The sequence below is a fragment of the Cervus canadensis genome, chromosome 16 (assembly GCF_019320065.1).
Source record: "Cervus canadensis isolate Bull #8, Minnesota chromosome 16, ASM1932006v1, whole genome shotgun sequence".
In the NCBI taxonomy this organism is placed as follows: Eukaryota; Metazoa; Chordata; class Mammalia; order Artiodactyla; family Cervidae; genus Cervus; species Cervus canadensis.
Window position 1 is genome coordinate 16,368,350 of NC_057401.1, and position 26,129 is coordinate 16,394,478.

General features: G+C 40.5%; 1 long non-coding RNA gene across 1 annotated transcript in view; it reads left to right on the forward strand.

Moving 5' to 3' along the window:
* The first annotated feature begins 8,423 nt into the window (after positions 1 to 8,423).
* LOC122454577 overlaps positions 8,424 to 26,129 on the forward strand; it is a 97,102-nt gene continuing 79,396 nt past the window's right edge. Inside the window, exon 1 of the long non-coding RNA XR_006273442.1 lies at positions 8,424 to 8,530. This is a non-coding gene — a long non-coding RNA (uncharacterized LOC122454577). The remainder of the gene's footprint in view (positions 8,531 to 26,129) is intronic.

Consider the following 26,129-nt stretch of genomic DNA (forward strand, 5'->3'; position numbering starts at 1 on the left):
AGACATGGCTTCCATCCCTGGATCGAGAAGATCCCCTGGAGAAGGAAAGCAACCCACTCCAGTATTCTTGCCTGCAAAAGCCCATGAACAGAAGAGCCTGGAAGGCTACAGTCCATGTGGTCACAAAGAGTCAGCCAGGACCGAGCGACTGAGCACACATTCATGCATGTGCATTAGCAGTTCTAAGAACATCTCCAGATGATTCTAAATATTATGTAACTAGAGCTGATAATCACTGGGCAACTCTCCCATCACTCCTTTCTTTTTCAATCTTACATCATCATTCTAACCCAGCTTTCATTATTCCTCACATGTTGTAAACTCCCTTCTCTGGCTTTTCTTGGATTGTCTGTTCAATCCTCTCTAAATACTATATCCCGGGCAATCTTGCAAAATTTCCACTTTGTGTCATGTTTGCTACTCAAAGTTACCAAGGAGTCTTTTCCATTGCCTCAAGTTGGAAGAGGTGAATTGATTTGAGTTCCAGCAGGGACACTTATCAGTTATGTGACCTTTGTTAAATAATTAAAAAATAATTTATTTATTTTAATTGGAGGATAATTGCTTCACAATATTGTGATGGTTTTGTGAAATAATTTAAGGGGCCAATGCAGCTGCTGGATCATAAGAGATTTCAATTAACATCCTTCCATTCTTCCTTTGCTAAGCTCCAGTATCCCATTGTTCCTTCTATCCACCCACTCCCCCCACCCACTCTCCTAACCTCCCTTGCTAATTCTCACAGCCATCTTGAGGTTTTAAAACCAGACTCACCTCTGAAAACCAAATTCAAGTACCCTCTCTTGCCTAAAACACCTCAATCAGAAATAACTGTGCACCCCTCTCAGCATCCTCGGCACTTTCTCTAACATGTGGAACCTTTTAGTGACTTGTGTTCTGTCTTTTTACAAAAGTGTAAATAAAGTTAATTAAAAGGAAACAGGAATCCAAGGGCAGGTGCAGGAGGGAGCAAAGTGAGCACTCCCTATCAGAGGATTGAGGAATTACATCATTTGCTTCGAAATATGTAGCCTTGCTTGAACACTTATGGTCCAGTGTCACCCACGCTCCCTGTGTCTTTTGGCAAGTTACACATTGTACAAAACTCTTCTATTGTAAGCTCTTTGTGGGTAAAGTCTGTGTCTTAAAGATCTCTGTCCTTGATCCAACATTATAGGAAAGCAATAGGACCTAGGCGTCTAATGATAGCTGACACTGAATGCTTATTATCCACTTGACCTTGTTCTAAGTGTCATGGTCTGGGCACGGGTTGAGAAAGAATTTTCAGACATGAGACAGAATGAGGGGGAAATAAAGTTTATTAGAGTGGGAGACGCTGTTTGAACAGTGAGCCAGCTCAAGGGAGAACAGACATTGAACAGGGGTCCTTAGTCCATTTTTATACCCAGGGTACAAGGAGTGGGATAGGGGTCTTGCGGGTCCTTTGCTGATTGGCTGAGGCGTGTATACTGAGTGGTGGGGGCAGGGGGAGAGTAAGGCAGATATCTTCTCTCTATGGGGTAGGAGGGGAGACAGGTTATACTGCTCAGGAGGACCTGAAATCCATTAATAGTTACAATATGGGAGAGAGAAGGATGATAACGGTTTGGTTTTTCTGTTCCTGCATTCCAAGACCCTCCTTGGTTTTATCTGCTCTTTCATCTTTGGGTCACCACATTACTCCCTCTCTTTATTTTTAGGGCCAATTCTTTGGCCCCTTTTGATCCCCTGCTCATGTCTAACTATCTACCTATTTTCCTTCTCAGGTATTTGGGAACCCAATCTCAGAGGAAAAGGGGCGATGATCACTCTGGCTTCTTCAGGCTGTACGGGGGCGTCGTGGGCTCTGGGTTCCCTTTGCCTGCTGTCAGGGTGCATTTACAGTGGGAGATGAGTGTCCATGGAATAAGGCGACTTGTTTCAGCATTGTCTAGGTGTTTGTTGGTCAGGGAATACTCTTGTCATACTACCACTTGGAGATTTGTTGTATTTTAGAAGAAACAACGGAGAAGGCAATGGCACCCCACTCCAGTACTCTTGCCTGGAAAATCCCAGGGATGGGAGAGCCTGGTGGGCTGCAGTCCATGGGGTCACACAGAGTTGGACACGACTGAAGCGACTTAGCAGCAGCAGCAGAAGAAGAAGAAACAAATTTAACAAGAAAGTTAAAGGTACGTGGCCCGAAGATTAATAGAAGTACAAAAAGCTGCTCAGGGGCTAGCCAGGAGAACCAGGACCAGACATTGGTTCGTGACAATAGTGTTTCTCTAGGTACGAGAAGAGGTGGGAAGTTGGGCTCATAAAATCTTTACCTGAAAGCATCTGACTATCTGAGGGCTGGTTCTTGTGGGTTTTCCCCAGAGCACAGAGTGCCTTATTTCTGATCTCCATCCTGAACTCCTTTCAGGGGATGTTGAAGGTCAGCAGCTTGCAGTGGTCATGAAGAAATCCTTGTAGAGGCAGCTGGCAAGTGCCAACTTCCAGTCAGCAGGGTCCCTTCATAACCACATATGTGACCATGCGTCAGGGGCATTTCATGGCCATTGTGTCCCACGATGCTGGGAAGGTTCATTCCCAGGTTTAACAAAGACTCCACTGACAGGCCCCTCAGTGTGCTGTTACTGGACCAGGCCTTGTGAGTAGCAAAAGTCTCTGGACCATACCTGTCTTACTAGCCTCTTGGTCCAGGAAAATATTCCTTCTTGTTGCTTCTTTCCATATCTAGAGTTACATTATTACAACCATTGATCTCATATGGAACTGCATAATCAGCATTTTATCCCAGGCTCAGTCACATATTTGGTAATGCAAGAAGCTATCTTCTGAAGCAAGTGACATAGAAAATAATACAGCTAGCAGTTATTAGTAAGGTCACAAGTAACGATTATAAGTCAAGAACTTTCATTAGGTAGAGTCCCGTATACCCCAGGCCATCTGACTTCGTTTGTTAAATAACTATAGCCTGGTGTTAATCTCCTGGTTGTACATCATGGAGCATCTGATCTCTATCTAAAGACTGGTTACTGAGATAAGCTTTAGAAACAAACTTAGAGTGTCCTTTTTAATAACTTAATTAAATCTTTTAGCAATATAACATAACAACAAGGAAATATCTCAGAAGTGAGTCTTAGTAGACATTAGACCTTAATTGACAAATCCTAGAATCTTAGTTTAACAATTAACAAAACTTAATATTCAGTGAAACATGATTTTTTCATTATGAGGGCATTAACCCTGTAGCCAGGGAAGGCTTTAACCCATCAAATAAAAATGAGGCTTGTCAGGGAGCCAGGAAAAGCTATGCGAACATCTTGGATTTCCCATAGCCCTGACTCTTTGATTTACAGCTATTGTTCACCCATTTTTAACTCCCCGATTTAGGAATAGACTGTTGCCATGTTTTAAGGACATCAGGATAGCAAAAGTCTAACCATGAGGGCTTATTTTTTGTAGAAGCAAAATGAACTTTGTCTACATGTACCATAATCTTAAATAATGCTTCTTTATCAAAGTAACAAAAGATTTTAAAAACAAATATAAATCACTTAAAGGCAAAGAAATTCATAATCTGTTGTCAAAAGCTTCACTCTAAGAAAGCTTTGTTCTCTTAACATAGTGAGTAGACTAAATTCCAATCTCTTACCAGTTTAGAAGATAACAAACAAACAAAATTTGTTTATCACTTAATCTTAGAAAAGTCTTTTCCATAAATCTTGAAGTAGCAGTATTCTTGCAGAGGCATCAGAGTGAAACCATAGAAGGCATGTTTAAAATCTGATTAAGCTGCAACTGACAATGTAACCTGGTCATTGCTGTGACTTGTAACACTTTAACATGGTAACTAGAATTATAACTGACAACATTTTATCAGGGCATATCAGATCTATATGAATTCCACATAATTTTAGGATATCTATATTAGTAACATTAACCATACAGTATAACCTGAGAAGATTTTATCACCCCTTCCACAGTACTTCCCATGTAATTTAATGTCCAATGAACCCAGGTAGTTTAATAGCTCTTTGGGATGTCTCAGGGGCCCCCTGAAGCATCCCAAAGTTAGCTAGAAGTCAAGTTATTTAGGAAGTTTTGTTGATAAATATCAAAAGGGTTTATAACAGTCAGATAGAATCATACAGATCACTGTGAAACTATATATTCACTTAGCCGGAGTAACAAAGAAAATTTCAAAGGTAAACATAGAACTGATTACTTCAGAGGTAAAGAAACTCAAAATCCATTATCAAAGGCAGTTCAATATCTCAAGAAATCTTGTATTTATGCACAGAACTCTTTCCTTGGGGTGCACTTTCCATCAAACCCTCTTATCACTTTCTGTACCCATTACTTTGTTCTCCCATCCTGAAACAGCCACCTGTAAGTCAGACCTACTTCCTTTTCCCTTCATAAAATGTAATTTCATTCCTCATACCTTCTTTACTGAAAACACACATTGTACTTTTCTTAAGTAACCAAGAACTGACCTTTATATTAGGATTCTATACATTGGTGAACATAAATACCAGTGAAAATTTCTAAAAAAATTCTAGAGAACATCTCAAGATGTCATCAAATATTATTCATTGGTAGTCCAAAATCTCTTTAGTTTCTGTGTAAGAGGAAGTTAGTGTTAAGTAGCGAATGGTTCAGAATCTTATTTTATTTGGAAATGACCTAACTATTCAATAAACTTTCGTCACTTATTTAAGCACTACCCTAGAAATTCAGGTTACCAAAATCTAGAGAATGTTTAGACAGACATTTCTAAAGTATAATTATTCTTAATAGAGTCTATCCAAAAGCTCACATCTCATTTACATTTTTTTTTGAAGTTTCTTCACTTGAGATACTTTCCTTGCTGACAAACTTGTAACAGATATAATAATATCTAACTTATAATAAACCGAGGCACATTGGAAATATTATGCTTAATGTTAATGACTCTTAGACATGTCTATATTAGATTAGGAAACAAACATTAATACTAGATATTTAATATTGACCATTTCGCAGTTCACGTGAATTTGATATTCATTTAGGTTAATTTCTCTTGTATTTAGAATTGTCTGATTTGTAAGAGCTTACTTTTTTAAGCCAATTAAATTAGAACTCATTTACAACTTCAGCAATATTAAAAAAAAAAACCCAAAAGACACACACTGAGACATACATAAATCCAAACAGCCTTTTTGTTTTGACGTTCTAATTTGCCCAAAGCTGAGGTCTCAGGCAAAGTGGGCTGTGTATTTCAGGGACATGGAAAGGGTTAACTTCAAGCTTTCCCTTAGGCAGTCTTTTTAACAAGCTAGTTGTTTTTAATTGCTTATGCAAAAAGAACTGGTTTTGAAGCCTAGAGAGTTTTTAATCCTTCAGGCTTTTGAATATAGGAGAAAGACCGAGACCAAAGGGAACCTCAGAATCCTTTCCTAGCGATTCTGTGGATATGAAAGGTTAAGTAGGGGTCGTCCAGGAAATCTGATGGAGAGAGACAGAGGGTGACAGGAGCTAGGGAGGCAACAGAGAGACACATGCAGCTTGAGCCCCTTGAGTCGGATTCTGACTGAGGGCCACGAAGAACTGAACATAAGGAAATTTTGAGCCCTATCCCTGCCTTTGGCAAGAGCTAGTGTGCCATTCAGAGGTCATTTTTCGGAGCCCCCAGTTTGTATCGTGGCCAGGCCTTTTGCAGGGTCAAAATGTTTCCGTTTCTGAGAATGTAGCCAAGGCGTGAGTTTGAGAGAGGCTCCTGAGACATACCAGAACCCATCCTTAACCTATATGCCATAGAATGGGGGTGCTGAGAGTCACCGACTGGCCAAAAGGCGTCTCTTTTTGTCTGAGTCACGTCGTCTCCATGCAACTAAAGGCACAAAGATGGCCAACTGTCCCAACAGTTGCGTCCAACAGTGAGAGGTGACCTCTGGGAACCGTTTGGCTCACCACCCTAAGTGCTGTACCTTAGATCCTCACAGTACTCATATAAAGTAAAATCCATTATTAACTTCATCTTTTTCTAATCTTAGGCTTTGAAACTGAGGTTCAGAGAAATGAAGAAGCTTGTCCAAATTTGGGCAGCCAGTCTCTGGCCAAGGCTGAGCAGGGGTATGAGACTGAACGGTCTGTCTTCAGAATTCCCACTACCCTGCCTGCTACTGCCTATCACTGATGGACCAACAAAATATGGTCATTTAATTACATGCCTGCAAATTATAATTGTTTATATTTTGCTCCCAGATGTAGACCATATTGATATTTTCTGTTTCACTGAATTCCTAAGCAAATGAAAGTCAATAATTCCCTTAGTGTTGATCAGGTAGACTGGAGTGCCTTTTGGGGTCAGGACCTATGCATTTTAAAGCTGACCCTGCCACATACTTGATACGTGGCCTTGAGCAAGTCACTTAACTTTTCTTGTTTCTCATCTCCAACTTTTATCAGTGGGCATTTACATAGGATTTTGTTTCCATAGTAATACAAAATAATACTGACCTATTTCTCAGGAGTGAGTGTCATGGGGATTAACTAATTTACAGCTGTGAAGAGCTTTCAACATATGAACTGCTAGACAACAGCTAGATCGTAAAGAGAATTTAAAACACCATGAGCTTGTGGAGCGTGCCCATTTGATGCCCATCATTATATGTTTAACTATTAGCATTACTACTCATAATAAACTTTTATGAGGTACTTTAGGTGGTTGAAGTGTTTTTATGAGAGCTAATTAGTTGTTCCAACCAGTTCTAAGTGGTAGGTCAGTATTTTTATCATCCCTGTTTTGGAAATTACATTAAATTAGTGCATGCATCATTAAAAGAATCTTAAACTTCCAGATATTTAAAGGCATTCTGTGATCGGAGACAATTCTCACACAGCCATCACTCCCAACACAAAGCTCCAGTGTAGGACAATGGGCGTGGATTCTGCACGTGGTGCCAATATGTAATGTTGGCAAGTCTTCCTAATTTTAATTGTTTTGATGCTTGCATATTAAATGGGTGGTGATTCTTGTGCTGGGTTCTTTTGTGTATCACTCAGGGTGCATTTCAGAAAGTTGAACTCATTCTAGATAGTTTAAACAAATTTACTACAAGAAATTGGTTACATGTGTTTTAGATGAGTTATAAGAAGAAATAGAATTAGGTGCTGGGAGAACAATTAAAAAGAAGAGGTCATATCCAGAAACTAGTAACTTCAGGAATCAGTCCCATTTCCAAGGGCTGGGGGAAACAAAAGGGAGGAGGTCAGGTTTGTGGAGTCCTGGAGCATCAGTTGCTGCTGGGCTAGAATCAGAGAGAGAAGCCCCACTGTAGAAGCCAGACTTACAAAGGGAGATAGCCACCTCCAAAGATGCTGCCAGAGCACTAAAGAACAGCTTCTCCTCTGCGCCTACCTTCTGACCTTGCACCAGTGTTTCCTATCAGTAGCAATTAATAGGGGGAGGGGAGGGAGGCGCAGGAGGGCAGGGATATATATGTAATTATGACTGATTCACGTTGCTCTACAGCAGAAACCAACACAAAATTGTGAAGCAATTTTTCACCAATTAAAAAATAAAAGCTAAAAAAATAGGAAGTCTTGGGCAAGGGAGCCTGGGAAAAATAGTTGTAGATTTGTAACTTTAGCTTCACAGATTTAGATGGAGAAGGATGGATGCAGGGTTGAGAGAGAGGAGGTAACTAGCCTGTCTCATTAAATTCACTAAATTTTTTCTGGTGATCAAGGAGAATCAGAAGCTTACCTCAAGACCTTTATACCAGCAAGTTGTAGACCTGACTATTCAAGCTCAGGCTTGCCAACTCAAAGTGTAATGTATACTCCCAGGGCCACACCCCATCTCTCTTTTGGTGTGCTCACCTTCCCAATGGGGCTCAGTGTCAGGTGGTAAGAATGTTCATCTCTACCTGTCTTTAAGGGCAGAATGAGGATTAAATTAGATTACATACTTAAAAGCACTTGTTAGTCACCAATACAACCCACAAATGAAAGCCAGTATTGTTATTTGTAAATATTTTTTGCAGAAATATCTATAAACAGAAGTCCAAGATTAAAGTGAGATTTTATTACCAACCTTTTCAAGTCGAGCCTCAATAAAGTCCTCTTGCTACCCCACCCGCCCAACCCCACCCCCTGTTGTTTGAGCCAATAGAGCAAGGCCAGGTCTGGTTCAGAAACAGAAGGTTTTTTCCTTTGTGCAGAGGATGGAGAGGTGGGAGTTGCCACTCTGGAACAAATGCTCTTCCCACAGGCCTGCGGTGAGGTGGGGCACAGCTGCTGTATGAGGATATCTTCAGTGTGTGGGAGAGGCGGCAGGGCTCGCCCCAGAGCTGGCGCAGCTGTGGCTACTCAGGCTCCAGATTGCAGGGCGGGAGAAGCGTCTGCACACGGCCCGCTGCCGCTTCCGCCATCTTGGATCTGGGCGTCCTGGTGGCTCACCAAGCTGAGGAGTTCTGAGGTGCTGGGTGTGAGGCCTCTGCATGTGACCCCGCTATGAGCAAGTGGAAGTAGTTGAAGCGCAAAGGATAAAGAGGTTAGACTTTACTACCAGATTCTACTTTTATTTTCTTTGAATTGCTAATGGGCTTTGCTGTTGACTGTTTCTCTTCACTTTAAAACATTAAGTTGGATCACCTTGTATCTGAACTGTGGCTGATAATTGAGTGTGTGTAGGGACTGTCTTTCAGTTGGTAGTTGCTTTTTTTGTTGGGTTCAAGTGGAGCTGAGGAATTACTTTTATTGGAGGTTTGAAATTTGCTTGTGGCTTTTAATTTATCCTGACAGGATTTAAAAAATGTTACCAGGTTTCAGTCATACAATAGTTATTTTCAAATGAGTATTGCTATTTTATTATTAATAATACCATTGCATAGAAAAGTTACTGATATATAACACATGTTCATTAAATAGTTGCTTAGAAACAATTAACAGATATCTAGACTTCTGATTTTCACCCTGTGAGTGGGCATGGTGGTGTACCTAAAGAAATATTCTTGACTGGGTAAACTGAGGCCAGTCATTTACCTCTCTGAACACAGTGTGAATTTGAGGATAATTGTGATAATGTCTGTTAAAGTGTTTGGTAAAATTTAAAGTGCTCTCCCAATATTAAGGATTACAGCCGAGTAATTTTACTGCCTCCTGGACTGTATAAAAATATGGCTTTGCAAACATTGAGAAATCCTTATGAGGAAACAAGACTGCTGCATCCTCTCATCTGTCATTCCCCAATGTCATGAACTGTACTTAGTGTTTATGCCCACCCTTCCCCATCGGAGACAATGAAATCACTCTTATGGCTGTTGTTTTCCCAAGTAACAGCCTTATCATTTGTATTGCTCTGAGGAAGGCTGTGTTGGAATCATTCATCCCAAACCCCTGTTTTTCATCAATCACTTCTTGGCTGCAGAACCCCATGGAGGAGACAATATCCAAATTGCTTTCAATCCAGTAACTCACCCCAGACAACAATAAAAAACAATGACAGCAAATTTAAACCCAAGCACTTGATGTTAAGTGACCCATGCACTGGAAGGTGAGCAGCCATTTGCTGGGATCCTTGTACCACCTTAGATCTGTTTCAGATGCTAGGCAATGGACTATGGTTGTCATATTTGAGAGTTTTTTTCTTTTCTTGGAAGTGATCCAACTACTTTCTCTGTGTAGTCTTGAGTCTGTGATCCTCTTTTTGTTTGAGCTGGGTTGGCAGGGACTCAAACTTTGTTATCTCTTTCTTCTCCTGTGACCTGAGTGTTGAGGCCACTCAGGGTCTGAGACATATTTTAAAATGAGGTCTAGGGCTAGTCTGCCTCCTTTTGGTCAGAGCCCAGATTAGTCTGGGTAGGAGAGTCCATTCTCCTGCCCAGACTCATATCCTGGTCAGCAGCTGATCTTGATACATTTTCTTCTGACTAGTGGTCCTAATATGGACTGGAAGAGGGTCCCACAGAACCACAAGATACCTGATTTTTTGGGCATCCCCTTTCATGTCAATGAGCAGTGCACAGGAATGCTGTATTATGCAACAGTGATTGAGTGTGCGTTTGTATTGATTAGAGGAAGGCGAAAAACAAGAATGGCCCCATTAAATTCCACCCTCAATAGTTGATGGATTGAGAGAGAGCTGTGGGAGAGATGGATTTGACTTCAACTTCTCAATACCAAAGTTACTTCAGAAACAATTTGTGGGTAAATAATACAAGTCTCCAAAATTAGTGTGCTTACTAAAAGGCAACTACACCCAAAGGAAGCATTTCTGTTTGAATTTAATTGATTTAAAATTAGCGTTCTCTTTCTCTTGATGGCTCCATTCTTGTTTACTGGGAAAACATTTGTAGCAAAACACATACTGTGTGTGTACCTGAGAATTGATATTCTCACTGGCAAATACTCTCCACCATGGAGCCTGGATACATATTTGCCTCAGAGACCTGAACCACTCTGAAGGAACTGTTCAAGTCTCCCAAGGAAACACTATCTTTGCTTGACAAGAATGATGCTGATGTTTAAAATCACCTTTCAGATCATTCCTAAGGATGTTCCTTGCCCTCTCAAGCTACTGAACTTGTGGACAATGGCAGAAAATATTCTGTTAGGAAAATGTTACTGTTAAGCTGTATTGTTGGTTCTCCCCCTTCTTTTCCAGATTGTTGGGGGGATGGAAACTAAGGGAAGACAGGATAATTGGTTGTCTAGTAAGGACTGTTTACTAGAAACAAATTTTTGTTTTCATAAACCCTCTGTTGCTTCTTCATATGAAAGAAGGAGAATATTCTTTAGGGAATTCATAGCATGCAAAGAATTCTAAGAAATGGGTGATGGATGTACATGAACATTTTAGATAAAGGTTGTAATTTACGTTTAGTTCTTTTTCTTCTAACAGTTTAAATACAAACGTGTGTATGTGTGTGTTTCCTTTTTACAAATGTGATGCTTGTTAATTGTGGAAAATAAGAGTACATAGAAGAAAATAAATGTCAGTCTTAATCTTACTACCCAGAGGTAATTTTTTAATGTTTCCTATACCTATAACCTGCAGTGTAATATGTTAATAAAAAAGGATATGAATTCTTATTCATAAGTTTATATTCTTTTATCATTTACATATCCTTATATCCTTTACATAATTTTAATTCACTTTCATTCTATTATATTAAATGTATTTCCACATTCCATGCTTTACATTATTATATTAATAGCTTTGTAAAATTTTATCATGTGATATGTTGTTCACTAGAGGAAGAAGTGGCAACCCCTCCAGTGTTCTTGCCTGGAGGATTCCCTGGATAGAGGAACCTGGTGGGCTACAGTCCATAGGGTCACAAAGAGTCAGACACAACTAACCATGCATGCATGTTGTTGTTGTTCAGTTGCTAAGTTGTGTCCAACTCTTTGTGACCCCATGGACTGTAGTCCGCCAGGCTCCTCTGTCCATGGGTTTCTCCAGGCAAGAATATTGGAGTGGATTGCCGTTTCCTCTTACAGGAGATCTTTCTGACCCAAGAACGAGCCTGAGTCTCCTGTATTGGCAGATGGAATCTTTACCACTGAACAACCAGGGAAGCCTCATCATATGCTATACCATTCCCCTATTGTTAAATATTTAGAGTACTTTCCAATTTTTCTTAACTCTAATGTTTTGGTAAATATCCTGGAAGCTGAGCTTTGGTGTTTCTTTAAGATAAATGGCTAGAAATGGAATGTCTGAATTGATATGCAGAATTTTTAGACTTTTGATATGTATTGTTAAATTTCCATCCACAAGTGTTGGGCCAGTTTTATCACCAGAAGTCTAGGAGAGTGACTATTTCTTCAAATCTTTGCCAACATTAGGCATTTAAAAATATCTTTTCAATCCTATGGGAAATATATAGACCACTCAAAACTGATGCAACAGTAAGAGGAACACTAACAGAAATATAATTGATGTCTGTTATGGACTGAATTGTGGCCACTGCCTGCCTCAGTTTCATACTTTGAAGCTCTAAACCATGTGACCATGTTTGGAGATAGACTTTTAAGAAGGTAATTAAGGTTAAATGAGGTCATAAGGGTGGGGCCCTAGTCAGATAGGATGAGTGTTCTTTTATTCTGGGTAAGAGACACCAGCGAGTGCGCTATATACACAGAGAAAGGTCATGTGAGGACATAGTGAGAAGGTGGCCCTCTGTAAGCCAGGAAGAGAGGCCTCACCAGACACTAACTTTATGATGTTGTAGGAAAGAAAGTGGGGTGTGAGAGGGTGGACATATCCCAGGTCACATCTGAGCCCCTCAGATGGTCACCAAGTGTGGGTTCTTGGCTTTAACCAGAAAAGAATTCAAGAGCGAGCCACAGTAGAGTGAAAGAGGTTTATTCAGGGAGGAAACATACTCCATAGACAGAGTTTGGGCCGTCTCAGAAGGCAAGAGAGGAAGGAAAGGTCCCAGGGTTATGGGGCTGTCAGTTTTTATTCAGTTCAGTTCAGTTCAGTTGCTCAGTCGTGTCTGACTCTTTGTGACCCCATGAATCCAGCATGCCAGGCCTCCCTGTCCATCACCAACTCCCGGAATTTACTCAAACTCACGCCCATCGAGTCGGTGATGCCATCCAGCCATCTCATCCTCTGTTGTCCCCTTCTCCTCCTGCCCCCAATCCCTCCCAGCATCAGGGTCTTTTCAAAAGAGTCAACTCTTTGCATGAGGTGGCCAAAGTACTGGAGTTTCAGCTTCAGCATCAGTCCTTCCAATGAACACCCAGGACTGATCTCCTTTAGGATGGACTGGTTGAATCTCCTTGCAGTCCAAGGGACTCTCAAGAGTCTTCTCCAACCACAGTTCAAAAGCATCAATTCTTTGGCGCTCAGCTTTCTTCACAGTCCAGCTCTCACATCCATACATGACCACTGGGAAAACCATAGCCTTGACTAGACAGACCTTTGTGGCAAGTAATGCTCTCTGCTTTTTAATATGCCTATCTAGGTTGGTCATAATTTCGCTTCCAAGGAGTAAGCGCTGTCTTTTAATTTCATGGCCTCAGTCACCATCCACAATGATATTGGAGCCTGCCCAAAATAAAGTCTGAACTGTTCAACTTCTCCCCATCTATTCCCATTGAGATGCTGGGACCAGATGCCCATGATTCTAGTTTTTGAAGTTAAGCTTTAAGCCAACTTTTTTCACTCTGCCTCTTTTCACATTCATCAAGAGGCTTTTCAGTTCTCTCACTATCTTGCCATAAGGGTGGTGTCATCTGCATATCTGAGGTTTTTGATATTTCTCCCAGCAATCTTGATTCCAGCTTGTGCTTTCTCCAGCCCAGTGTTTCTCATGATGTACTCTGCATATAAGTTAAATAAGCAGGGTGACAATATACAGCCTTGATGTACTCCTTTTCCTATTTGGAACCAGTCTGTTGTTCCATGTCCAGTTCTAACTGTTGCTTCCTGACCTGCATATAGGTTTCTCAAGAGGCACATCAGGTGGTCTGGTATTCCCATCTCTTCCAGAATTTTCCACAGTTCATTGTGATCCACACAGTCAAAGGCTTTGGCATAGTCAATAAAGCAGAAATAGATGTTTTTCTGGAACTCTCTTGCTTTTTCAATGATCCAGAGGATGTTGGCAATTTGATCTCTGGTTCCTCTGCCTTTTCTAAAACCAGCTTGAACATTTGGAAGTTCACGGTTCACGTATTGCTGAAGCCTGGCTTGGAGAATTTTGAGCATTACTTTACTAGTGTGTGAGATGAGTACAATTGTGTTGTAGTTTGAGCATTCTTTGGGATTGCCTTTCTTAGGGATTGGAATGAAAACTGACCTTTTCCAGTCCTGTGGCCACTGCTGAGTTTTCCAAATTTGCTGGCATATTGAGTGCAGCACTTTCACAGCATCATCTTTCAGGATTTGAAATAGCTCAACTGGAATTCTATCACCTCCACTAGCTTTGTTCGTAGTGATGCTTTCTAAGGCCCACCTAACTTCACATTCCAGGATGTCTGGCTCTAGGTGAGTGATCACACCATCGTGATTATCTGGGTCGTGAAGATCTTTTTTGTACAGTTCTTCTGTGTTTTCTTGCCACCTCTTCTTGATATCTTCTGCTTCTGTTAGGTCCATACCATTTTTGTCCTTTATCAAACCCATCTTTGCCTGAAATGTTCCCTTGATATCTCTAAGTTTCTTGAAGAGATCTCTAGTCTTTCCCATTCTGTTGTTTTCTTCTATTTCTTTGGCATTGATCCTGAGAAAGCTTTCTATCTCTCCTTTGCTATTCTTTGGAACTCTGCATTCAAATGGTCTATCTTTTCCTTTTCTCCTTTGCTTTTCACTTCTCTTCTTTTCACAGCTATTTGTAAGGCCTCCTCAGACAACCATTTTGCCTTTTTGCATTTCTTTTCCATGGCGACGGTCTTGATCCCTGTCTCCTGTACAATGTCACGAACCTCCATCCATAGTTCATCAGGTTTTCTGTCTATCAGATCTAGTCCCTTAAATCTATTTCTCACTTCCACTGTATAGTCATAAGGGATTTGATTTAGGTCATACCTGAATGGTCTAGTGGTTTTCCCTACTTTCTTCAGTTTAAGTCTGAATTTGGCAATAAGGAGTTCATGATCTGAGCCACAGTCAGCTGCTGGTCTTGTTTTTGCTGACTGTATAGAGCTTCTCAATCTTTGGCTGCAAAGAATATAATCAATCTGATTTCGGTGTTGACCATCTGGTGATGTCCATGTGTAGAGTCTTCTCTTCTGTTGTTGGAAGAGGGTGTTTACTATGACCAGTGCTTCTCTTGGCAAAACTCTATTAGCCTTTGCCTTGCTTCATTCCGTACTCCAAGGCCAAATTTGCCTGTTACTCTAGGTGTTTCTTTTTTTTTTTTTTAAATAAAAAGTTTTATTGGAGAAAAATAGAACCACCACGTACACAGGGAGAAGAGCACAAAAATTCAACTGATACAGAACTGAAAGTCACAACTACTCGATGTTGTTTGTGATTACTTTTCAATTTCTTAAATGGCTTCCCTCAGTTTTTTAAATAGCCTTGCCAATTTTCAGCTGAAATAGAATCAAGTTTTCAAAAAATTAAGAGCCTCAGCAAAGGGACCAGCTTTTAAGATAACAAAGGTGACACCAAGAGTCTCCTAATAGGACCAATTCTACCGAAAAATCCCTGAAGCACATAACTACTCAGTCTGGTAGAACAGTAGCTCAGAGACCATCAGGGATTAGTTAGAACACTGACTCAGACGGTCCAGTATGCAGAGAGGGCAAACAAAAAAGCTGCATTTCCCCGTCAGATGAGTTCACGTAAGAAAACCAAGGAGGTGCTAAGAAAATACAGGCAGTGGCTGCTCAAAATAATTAAGAAGGCATTCTAAATACCACATATTATTAGACAACAGTGTGTAAAGTGATGCAATTAGAAAACAGGCAACTTAAAAAAAATATGGTCACAGGTCTTGGAGAACTCAAGAAAACAATCAATAGCAAACACAAGAGCTGAAAGTCTCAGCTGAGGGTTGAAAGTGAAAGTGAAAGTGAAGTCGCTCAGTCATATCCGACTCTTTGTGACCCCGTGGACTGTAGCCCACCAGGCTCCTCCGTCCATGGGATTCTCCAGGCAAAAATACTGGAGTGGGTTGCCATTTCCTTCTCCAGGACTCCAGGTGTTTCTTGACTTCCTACTTTTGCATTCCAGTCCCCTATAATGAAAAGGACATCTTTTTTGGGTGTTAGTTCTAAAAGGGGTGGGTAATTTCATAGGCTAATGAGTGGGAGGAGTAGTCCCGTACTTTGGGGAAGGGGTGGGGATTTCCAGGAATTGGGCCACCATCCACCTCTTGACCTTTTGTGGTCATCCTTGGAACCATCATGGTACCTGGGGAATATCATTTAGCCTGCTGATGTGTTACAGTGTGCGTATTTTGAGGCTTAAGGTCAAGTGGAAGGTGAGCCCATCACCTTGGATCTAGTTGGGTCTAATCAGTTTATGTGTGTCCTTGGGCTATGTCATTCTTGTAAAGGTTGTGCCTTGCCCCCTTCGTATCTCATTGAGCACCTTGATCTTTGACTTCCAGTCTCCAGAACTGTGAAAGAATAAGTTTTTGTTTTTTAAACCACCCGGCCTGAAAATCTTGTTGTGGCAGCCTGAGTTATACACTACCCTTGTAGATTCTTGGCAAAGCTCAGGCATTTGGCATGGCCAGAGGCCACTAAAAGATGTTTAAAAAGCGCAGAAACAACACAGTGGAAACACTGACTTGAGAACATTGAGATAATGTAAATGGAAGTGGAACTCTGAGCTAGTGATACTACTGTTAATGTGGTTACAGAAAGGAGTGCCTCCTGCCCCAATCTGAAAACCATGCAGGTACCTCGTTTTGCAGGCATATCTTAGAGATATTGTGGGTTTGGACCACAGCAACCTAGGGAATATTGCAATAAAGTGAGTCACACAGCTTTTTTGATTTCCCAGTGCATGTAAAAATTATGTTTACACTATACCATAGTCTATTGTCTATGCAATAGCATTATCTAAAAAAAAGTACATACCTTAATTAAAAATACTTTTATTGCTAAAAAAATGTTGAATCAGTAGTAACATTAAACATTATTGATCATGGATCACAATAACAAATATAAAAAAAATGAAAAAATTTGAATTACTGCAAAATCACCAAAATGTGACACAAAGACACAAAGTAAGCAAATACTATTGGAAAAATAGCACTGACCGACTTGTTCAACACAAGCTTGCTACAAACCTTCAATTTGTAAAAAGCTTAGTATCTGCAAAGCAAAGTAAAGCAAAATTCAATAAAACAAGGTATACCCATATTTATTTATTTTTTAAATAGAATTGAAAGGTCTCCTGCCTGTAGAGCAGCAGAGTTGAGAGCTTTTCCTTTTATTTTTTCCTGTTATTCTGGCTATCCTTGCCTAAGAAAAATCTGTATATAACCTAATATAATATCCATGTTTTACTGATATATATGTCAAACATATATAAACTAGTTGGTGTTTTAGACACATATTTCATAGAAGAACTGATTGTAACCCACTCCGTGACCTTGTTTTCCTCAACTGTAATTTAAGAAGATTGGGAAATATCAGTGAGTTTTAAATTTGTGCTTTGAATAATACCTAAATGCGTGATTCTCCCTGGGACAGTATCAGTTGGACTGTGGGGCTGGAGTTGGTTGGGGTATAAATGTAGCTGAGATCTGGTACCCTGTTCTTCCTTGCTTTAAAAGAACAGCTCTGCTGTTTATTTGTTACGTATGATTTTATTTGGAGAAAAGGTCTGTTATGGACAGGCGTCCCTGGTGGCTCAGATGGTAAAGAATGCAATGCTGGAGACCGAGGTTTGCTCCCTGGGTTGGGAAGATCCTCTGGAGAAGGGAATGGCTACCCACTCCAGTATTCTTGCCTAGAGAATTTCATGCACAGGGAAGCCTGGTGGGCTACAGTCCATAGGGTCGCAAAAAGTCAGACACAACTGAACGACTAACACTTTTTTCAATTCTATGTTATGGACTGAAATTTGTTTCTCCCTAAAATTCATATGTCGAAATCCTCACTTTCAAAGTGATGGTTTTTGGAGGTGGGGCCTTTGGGAGGCACATAGGTAATGAAGATAAAGCACTCGTGAATGAGATTATTTGTGCCTTTAAAAAGGGGACCCCAGAGAGCTCTCCTGCCCTTTTCTACCATGTGAGGATACAATGAAAAGATTGGCATCTGCAACCCAGAACTTGACCATGTTGATGCCCTGATCTTGGACTTCCAGTCTCTAGAACTGTGAGAAATCAATGTCTGTTGTTTATGAGTCACTCAGTCTGTGGTACTTTGTTATAACAGCTTGCAATAATTAAGTTCTTTTATCTTAAAGGACTTAAAAATCTTAGAACAGGCTGATATTAAGTTTCCTTCCAATTGTGATTCTGTGATCTCTAAAATTTATTACTTGTGTAAGACTTTACATACTTTATAACACTCTTAAACATACATATTCTTATCTAGTCTATTCACTATTTATTCACTCCTTGAAGTAGTGTGGAGGTATACCATCACTCTGATATCATATACTTGGTAACATTAAGTGACTTCTCAAGGTCTTACAACTAGATAGAACTAGAATTTAAACTCAGATCTTCTGACTCTGAACTTCATCATTTCCCCACTACTCCTGTGAGAAGGAGCTATGAGTTACGTTCTTAGAAGCTATAAGGAAAATAAGGAATAGAATAATCCTAATATTTAAAAGTCCAATTAAAAAGTATAGTACGATACATGTGTTTTTATTTTTCAAAAGATGGTTCTTTAAGATTGTTTTTCCACGTATTCATCATGGTTTGTAATCTTAGTAAGAGTTATGTCTTTTTGGACGTAGGGTCTACAGTGGTCATGACTATGAATCTAGTGAGTTTGGATAGAAGGCCATCATTCTGAGAACTGCAGATGTGGACCTGGGCAGACGTGAAATGGGAGTTTGGTACTGATGTATGTGCACTGACAGAGGTAAAGCAGATAGTTAGTGGGAACTGCTGTGTAGCACAGGGAGCTTAGCTTGGTGCTCTGTGGTGACCTAGATGGATGGGATGGGGGGCAGTGGGAGGGAGGGGATATGTGTATACTTACAGCTCATTCACTTTGTTGTGCAGCAGAAACTAACAACATTGTAAAGCAACTCTATCTCCAATAAAAATGAAAAAATAAAGAATTCTATTAATCAGCATACTCTAATTACAAATAAGGATTCCAAGGGAAAAGTTTTCCTGAGTTTTGAATTTGCAAACTTACATTTAGGAACTGGCAAACATGATCTCTTCCCCAAATGCTTAAGACCTCTCTTTTCCAGTCTTTCTATCTTCTTCATATCCAGTAACAAATTATGCTTTCCTCCCTTCAGTTCCATCAACTTTTATTTCATGAAGTATAAATTTTGCATAGTGTCAAAGGATCTACTTTATTATACTCACTTAAGCAGACTGTTTTCCAATTTCCACCTACACCCACATGAATTGTCTAGAAGAGCCTTCATTGTCCTTCACCAGAGTCCTTCAATTTGGATATCAGTCTGTTTACTGCTCAAAAATAGCTATCTTTGAACTAAATCCTCAGGTTGTACTGCTTGCTAGCTGACAGTGACTCTTATGTGCTGCTTACCTATTTTTGGAATAAGATCCTTGTACTTCAGGGCCCCTCATAACACTTTGCTGCAGGAGAGACTGCTATTCTTTCATTTACTTTCTGTTGAGCCATATGAAGGCCCATTGAACACAGAGAAGTCCCTGTCTCTGACTGTGCCCCTTTCTGTCCTCATCTCTGCCTTTCTGTCTCTTTTGCTCTCTCTCTCACCTCTTCAACACTTGCATTCCCAATCCTGGCTGCAGGGAGCTTGAAGAAGAAACCAGAATTCAGCTCTGATTTGTCATTTCTCTGGAACACTTGGTAGGCAGCATGGTATGTGTCCCAGAGATGGATGTACATTTTCCCTCTCCTGAATTTGGAATAATCAAAGGAGGCATTCCTCCATTCAGCTGAGAGAGCAAAAGCCTGGAGCCAAATATATCTTCTGATTTTATGGATGCACAAACCCGCAAAAGCTTAATGGAAAGGAACTTGGAAGGAGAGGAAGATGGTCAAATTGCTTTAGGTTCCCTGCTTGATTACTTTTAGGTACTAGGTACATGTGTCAATTTGTGTGAGTGATTTAATGGTTTCCCTTTATGACACTGTTAATCATTATAATTATAGTAACTTACATCTGTGTAGTGCTTTACGGTTTTCAAAGCATTTTTATATCCATTATCTAATCAGGTCTCACAACAAACTGGGGAAGATAACATTTGTCAAAGGAATGGTGTTTTTGCTGGGAAAGTCATTGTCCTTGAGCATGCATCTTCAAGAAGGGATGCAGGAAGAATGTTGGGGGAGACAGGAAATACTGAGCCCGGGAAAGTCAGCTTAATCCAGAGGGGCTGGGCAGATTATCACCCTGAGCCTGGGAGTAACAAGCCTTAAATCAATTTGATAAAGCATCACTTTAGTCCCCTTGAATCACTTTGCTGAACAAAAGGTTACATCCTACACACCAACCTTGGATTTGCACATTTCTGACTCAATGAGTATCAGTGGGAGCTTCATTGTCTTACCCACTGACATCAATCTTCACCTAGTTCTTGTTATTAAGTACATGATTTCCTTAGCAACTGCTGCAGCTCTAGAAGACTTTAACTCTCCAAAAACTTACAGCTTTGTTCCTCCAGATAAGGCTAATGGTGACTGGAACAACTCCCATGTTTTTCTTTCTTGTAGGCAGCTGTAATGTAGTTCCAAGACTCTACGTAACCTATAGTTATAAGCAATGGAACACCAAAACTCTCCTAATTCCTCTCTCTCCTATGTGAACATCTCCTGCTTATCCAACTCTGTAACACAGACAGGTAACTACTAGCAGTTCTTATAGACGAGAAAACTGTGTTAGGAAGTTCCATCATTAGTTCACATATAATTTGGTGGAGCCAGGAGTGGTACTAAGATCATGTAGCTCCCAAGTCAGTTTTTCTTCCACTGTATAGTAGAATAATATACTATTACTATACAGAATAGTAGAATACTATACAGTGCCCCTTCCTCCCTTTATCCTTTTCAAAAGCTTTCAGAAACAGGCAAAAATGCCAAATTTTTTTTCTCAAAAAAATTGCTTATTAGCCATTTTATAAAACCACTTCCGCTTGAAGGCCCTAAAGAGTCAAAGTGAAAACATGTTTATCATTAGATTTTCTTTCCAGTCCATCATCCTCTTCTCTAGGAACTGTCTTCCCAGCGTGAATCCTAATAGCCATGATTATAGTGCATGACCTTTCCCTTTTTTCATGGCTGCTTAGGAAACAGGTGAACCTAAGCAGGATAGAGCAAATTGTCTTTCCTTGAAATTTAGAATTGGAACGAATGATGCTAGTTATTCATTTTATAGGTCATCTGAATTGAGAAGAGTTAAACTCTGAGACTGTGGCCCCCAGCTGTATATACAGGAAGCAGAAGTTAGAAAAGAAAGAAATAGGGAGTGAGAAGCCCCATGACCCTGGAGAAATAGAGGTAGGCAGGCAGCAGAGACTCTTTTCTTAACTGCTTTTTAGTTCCTGGCTCCAGGCATACAAGCAGCCAGCCCCCATTGTAATTCCTGACTTTGGAGAGTATGAGGCACCGCAGGAGTCTTTTAATTCTTGTTTTTGCCTGAGTTATGTTGAAGAGGACTTGTAATACTTGTCATCCAAAGAGCTTTAACTTGGGTGTTCTGAAAACTACTTTCCGGAATTTTTCACTCAAGGAATTTTTGTCACTGGTCAGGTACAGAAGATATTCTGACCCCTGCCATTGCCGTGGCTTGCATACCCCAAGCGGCACCCATCCCCAAGTGTGCATGTGCCCGTGTATACACATCCCTTGGCCTCTGCCGAGTGGCCAGGAGCCGGCATTCCTCAGCTCTGCTGGCCTCACCTTTTTCTTCATCCTGAAGCTCCTGGTGAAGAGGGCAGCCTCCAGCTGATACTTCATTTCTCCTCTCTGACCCCCTCCCATCATTCCCCTTTGCCGCTGCATGCCCATATCCTCCTTCGTTTCAGATGCCCTGTCACTCATTGTTTGCTAATGACTAGTTGGCAGGCAAAGAGAAGAGAAGTGGCAGCCAGCCTGGCCTTCAGACTGGAAAGAAGCATGTTTTTCTAGAGAATGAAAACATTATTTGGTAAGAGGCACGTTCCAGCATTGAATATTTCTCTTTCAAAGTCCTGCTGGGCGCCTTCTGTCTCCTACAGTCTGTGCTTTCCTTGTCACTTCCTCCCATCTTCTTCCCACATGGAGACTGGCAGGGCCCCTTCTTTGGGGTTGGGGCTCCTCAAAGGCCAGTGTGGGCTCTGGCAGAGACTCTAATATGATTTTGGGGAAGCAAACTATTAGAGTAATTATAATCATAGAAAAATAATAGACTGCTATTTGGAAACCTTTGAAGCCTTTTCAGATTTTTCTAGAGAAAACCAGTAATTAGCAAGAAATACCAACTTCTCTCTGATATCTATTCAAAGAGAAGTCTCCTGAACTTATAAAGTGAACTTATCCTTGTCTTGAATTCAGTATTTGTTCCAGAGAAGGATGGGTCTCTTGACACCAATTTCTCTCATTAATTTCAAATCTCCCCTGGGGAATGGTCCACCTATCTTCCTCCCTCCAGAGCTCCTAAAAGCTGGGCATCTGGGACCAGCCCTCTGAGCTGGACCTTACCTTGTCCCTAGAGGGAATCATGTTGCAAACTTCAACAACAGTGCTGATTATTTATTATTCACCATATACCAAGTAGTCTTTGAAAACCCAGTAAAATGCTATTCAGGTTGTTTTCACAGTCGTCTTGCTTCTCAGCCAGAAGAGGGCATTGTGTCCCTGATTTTTTTTTTTCCCTTTGAAACTAAGTGGAAAGCCTTAGTAGAGCAAATGATTTTTAGAGCCACACTGTTCTTTACACGTAAATAACAACACAACAACAAAAGGTTCATCTGTTGAAGACAAATTGTCAAAAGAAATATAAGTAATTGTAGACCGGGAAGATAGCATGGAATGCTGCTCTGGGTACTGGGTTCACAGTGGCTTCCAGTGAACATATTTCTTAGGCTGCTAGCTCAGGTTAGAAATGAAGTGACAAAAAATGCAGCAAGGGCTTCTTGCTAGTGAGGAGCAGTGGGTAATATATTTGTTTGTATTATGGGATTGCAGTTCTACTAGAAGGAACACTTGACATTTTGATGAGTGCCTCCAGGGAGAAAAGGTACTAACTTCAGAACTTAGTTTTAATTATACTAAGGAGATTACATTATTCAAAAGCATCCCACTGGTAAGGTGCAACATTTCCTGAAACAGTTTAGTGGAAAATGCCACATTAATCAGTTCAATATTTCACTCAGAAGGCTTAATGATGGGAGAAGTTTAAAGTACCGTAGCAACGATAATGCAAAAGGGAAGGGAATAAAAGAATGTTCACTTAGAGGATAAGATTGAAATAGTTGCTAGTCCCTTTTGTGTCTTTCCCTATTAAAGTCTGGCTGGCTGTGCTGGAAACCCAGTGGGAATTAACATGTGGGACCCTGGAAACAGGAGGACCCTGAAAGGCAACGATGTGAAAGAGGAAGGATGTTGTGTTCAAGCCATGTCTTCTGCTCAGGAAGTTCACTGCTGCTCCTCCATTAACAGTCCAGGTTGGTGATGAGTAGCTGCTTTCTCCCCACCCAGAGGACAGAGCATCTTTGTAAATCAATGGTATTTGATGTTAAAGGGAGACGGGCAGAATGAGATTCTGGAGTGTTTTGTCTTCTATTCCTATTCTTTACCCAAATCATATTCTAATTAACTTTGGGCATGTTTGCTAAGTTGCTTCAGTCATGTCCAACTCTGTGCGACCCTGTGGACTGTAGTCCTCCAGGCTCCTCTGTCCATGGAGATTCTCCAGACATGAGTACTGGAGAGGGTTGCCATGCCCTCCTCCAGGGAATCTTCCCAACCCAGGGATCGAACCCATATCTTGTATATCTCCTGCATTGGTTTCTCCACCCTACAAAAGTCGAATGAGAATCTAGCCTGAGAGTCAGAAAGGTATTTATCAGGTAGGCTCTCACCTGAAAGGGGACCAGCACTCACCATTGGGATGCTGAAAGTCTGGGCAACTGTAAAGATTGGAAATTCAATCCAGATCTTGATGTTTGTAAACATACAAACGAGCCTTATGGTTAGTCAAATTAGAGGAACAGCTAAAAAAAAAATCCAGATTCATTTTTCTCCTGGGGTATTAGTCCAGCAAACAAGTATGGGGCCTTCGCTGAAACCAGTGTGGGCATGGGTTAAGGAGCAAAAACAATCACTATTTGTGTGCTTTTGTTAAAATTTTTTTGGTCCAATTCTTAGTTTAATTTCTGTTTCTCTCTCACCACAAAGAAGCTGAAGTGTCTTAGAGTAAAAACTAGAAATCAATACTGGGTAGCTTAGCTGAATTGTCCAGAATGTACACCAGATGAATGTCACTGCCTGTTTTCTTCTTTCTATTTCTTAGTAAATGTTATAACAGGTTTTTACTGTGTGCACTTGTGGGATCCCTCCTGCTTTGTAGATCAGTCACCTTTGTTTTTACCTTCAAAGTTCTCTGCTTCTGTTGTGATACTTTTCTTCTTCCTGCAAACCACTTTGTTTCTTTCCCAGAAGCAGGTGTCTATGCAACTTTACTGTGTATAGTTCCTTCCACATATATCCTCCACTGAGACGGTTTAACTTTGGTGCTCTTTGAAATACTAACTAGCTTTTTCTAATTCAGGAATTCCTAGGCATTTTATGACAGTATTATTCTGTTCTTGTTTTGCTTCCAAGACTTTGTCAAGGTGATGTATATTTATTGAAAAAAATTGTAGTGAATCTAGAATTTTGTTTCAAGATGTGCACAATCGCCCTGGAGATTTTGAAAACCTTTCAGGAAAACAAGAAGTGTGATTTTACCATTAGAATTATTATTTTGATGTCATGGTAGCAAGGCTGTTACAGAACACATATCCATGAAGGAGCTATAGGCAGGAATATTTTGTCTTCTAGTGAAGAGGTCGCTATCACTATCTTGATGGTGTTGGAAAATTATACTGGATGTTTCTACTTCTGTGTTGCTCTGTTTAATATTACACAAAGTCCTTTGGTTTTGCGTGAATTCTTCAAATTAGGTTGAATGCAGAGTCTTTGACCAGCTTGTTTTGAGTTCCTCAGTTATTCCATCTTGGAATCCCTGAAGCTTGGTCTTGACCAGGATCAGGGATGTTGAAATCCATGAGGTTACCATCTATTTTCTTGTCCTGATCATGATTTTCTAGTTTTAGGATCCCAGATGTTGCTCCATTCTTCAAAATGTGGTTGACTGCATCTGTGGATATTTACCAAATGAATTTTCTAAGCCTTATAACCACACCCTAATCTTTTTTAAAAAAAAGTTTATTTACAGAATTTTCTTGTATTTAGTCAAACGTCAGCATGGATCAGCCATAGGTGTACATATGTCCCCTCCCTCTTGAACCTCTCTCCCGTCTCCCTCCCCATCCCCCACCTCTAGGTTGATACAGAGCCCCTGCTTGAGTTCCCTGAGACACATAGCAAATTCCCACTGGCTATATGTTTTACATATGGTAATGTAAGTTTCTCTAAGCCAGGCTTCAACAGTACTGAACCATGAACTTCCAGATGTTCAAGCTGGATTTAGAAAAGGCAGAGGAACCAGAGATTAAATTGCCCACATCCGTTGAATCATCGAAAAAGCAAGAGAGTTCGAGAAAAACATCTGCTTCTGCTTTATTGACTATACCAAATCCTTTGACTGTGTGGATCACAATAAACTGTGGGAAATTCTTAAAGAGATGGGAATACCAGACCACCTAACCTGCTTCCTGAGAGATCTGTATGCAGGTCAAGAAGCAACAGTTAGAACTGGACATGGAACAACAGACTGGTTCCAAATTGGGAAAGGAGTATGTCAAGGCTGTATATTGTCACCCTGCTTATTTAACTTATATTCAGAGTACATGCTGAGAAATGCTGGGCTGGATGAAGCACAAGCTGGAATCAAGATTGCTGGAAGAAATATCAATAACCTCAGATATGCATATGACACCACCCTTATGGTGAAAGCAAAGAAGAACTAAAGAGCCTCTGATGAAAATGAAAGAGGAAGTGAAAAGTGGCTTAAAACTCAACTCAGAAACTAAATCATGCATTGGTCCCTCACAATGAACAAATAGATGGGAAGCAATGGAACGTGACAGACTTTATTTCTTGGGCTCAAAATCACTGCAGCCATTAAAATGTAAAAGACGATTGCTCCTTGGAAGAAAAGTTATGACCAACCCAGACAGATATTAAAAGCAGAGACATTAATTTAAAAAAGTTGCTAGTCAAAAGCTAGATTTTTCCAGAGTTCAATGATGTAGAGTGACTATGAAGAAAATGAGTGCCAAAGAATGATGCCTTTGACCATAGTGTTTGGAGAAGACTCTTGAGAGTCCCTTGGACTGCAAGGAGGTCAAACCAGTCCATCCTAAAGGAAATCAGTCCTGAATATTCATTGGAAGGACTGATGC